Source organism: Osmerus mordax, chromosome 9 (assembly GCF_038355195.1).
Source record: "Osmerus mordax isolate fOsmMor3 chromosome 9, fOsmMor3.pri, whole genome shotgun sequence".
In the NCBI taxonomy this organism is placed as follows: Eukaryota; Metazoa; Chordata; class Actinopteri; order Osmeriformes; family Osmeridae; genus Osmerus; species Osmerus mordax.
In genome coordinates, this window is record NC_090058.1 from 12,296,595 (window position 1) to 12,297,579 (window position 985).

Genomic DNA, 985 nt, shown 5'->3' on the forward strand with positions numbered 1-985 from the left:
TAGAATCTTTATGACAAGATGGAGAGACCCCCCCGAGGAAAACAGACTGGAGATTAGGCGCCTGCCAATGTAATGTGTCGGTTATCTTAATTAAAAGGAAGTGCACCCCAACACCCCACCCCCCCACACCACACCACACCCCAATTTGTTTGGCCTGAGCTTTGTGTGTGTATATCAAAGGGATGTCTGTATAGTACGTTTGGTTAGGGGCTGTATTTTTATTAGAGGGGCAGACGATACCATAGCAGTTAGATGATTCTGATACTGGGGCATGATTGCAGCATTATTAAAGGATCTCTGAATCATCTGAGAGTGTGTGTGTGTGTGTGTGCATGCACCTGAGAATGTAGAAGTGTGTGTGTGTGTGTGTGTGTGTGGGAGCAGTCAAGCTCATTCCACCCAAGATGATACAGGTCTCTGTGATAACACCAAGGTTGCAGGGGGCACGTAGCAAAAAGCAATGCATTTCTTATTTTGCCCCCCCCCCCCCCAACCCTCTTTTTTATTTTGGAAGCTAATGTTAACAGTTTTGTCAAGCGCACTGTGCCTGAGGCAGAACTGCTTAAGTATATCTTTTGCAATTTAAGTGACCTGCTTTCTGGCTGGGGCCTTTTCCCATTACTGAGAGTGACATTTCATTTAGACTCCGTCATTCATCTTTCCAGACTGGGGCCCAGCTTGCACCCTCTCTCTCCTTGCCTTTTCCTTCTCTCTCTCTCTCTCTCTCTCTCTCTCTCTCTCTCTCTCTCTCTCTCTCTCTCTCTCTCACTCCTCCATCTTTCTGGTTCTCCTGCTGTCTCTCTCTCTGGTTCTTACACTCCCCCCTTTTCCCTTCCATTTCTCTCTCACTCTCCCCTCACCCTTTCACCCCCTCACCTGCATCTCACAGTACTCAGGATTTCCCATCTCCCCATTCACGTTCTGTCACCCCTCTGGTGAGTCTGGGACAAAAGACCTAGGTGATCTGCACCCATATATCAATCTT